Genomic DNA, 703 nt, shown 5'->3' with positions numbered 1-703 from the left:
GTCCTTGTTGGCGCAAAAGCAGGACTTCTTCGTGCAAGTGCATTGCTTCATGCAAGCGCACGCCATTGTTCCAGCGCTCGCCGCTGACCCTCGATAGGGGACGCTGGCCAGCGGGGTCCAACCTGTCTGCTGCTTCGTCGATGATCCCAGAGGAGGCTGTGCCCAGTCCGATCCTCCATCGTGACAGTACCTGTGCGTGAGAGGTCAGAGGTGCAGGAGAGAGGGCGGGTAAACGCACTTGTTCCCAGCATGATCCTTACACCACAGCTGCGCTGACCCGTAGGCGTAGCAGAATCCATGGTCATCAAGAAATCTGCACTCACGTCAGGAAGGCAACACGGGAGGAATAAGCAAGAGCTGGAGAAGGGAGAGACGGAGGGAGGAGGGAGGCACTGACCGGCATCCGGGCTCATCGTTGTTGTGCTCCAAACTTTGCACACAGTCTTGCGCCATGCACAATGACATGTACTCCTCCTGCTTGCCTTGGGCCCAGTAGTCTGCCTGATCCCTCCAGTCCGCACATCTGATATTGAGAAGAGACTTGCACGTGCCATCGGACTGCATTTCGCAAAGAGAGGAGGGTGGCGGCTCCTGCGCAGGCGGAGGGGGAGGGGGAGGGGAGGATGCAGGTTTGTTCTTGTCCCCTTCCTTGTTGTTTTCTTTCTCCTTCTCGTCTTCTTTCTCCTTCTCCTTCTCCTTCTCC

This window comes from Guillardia theta (assembly GCF_000315625.1).
Source record: "Guillardia theta CCMP2712 unplaced genomic scaffold GUITHscaffold_405, whole genome shotgun sequence".
In the NCBI taxonomy this organism is placed as follows: Eukaryota; class Cryptophyceae; order Pyrenomonadales; family Geminigeraceae; genus Guillardia; species Guillardia theta.
This window is presented reverse-complemented; position numbering follows the sequence as displayed.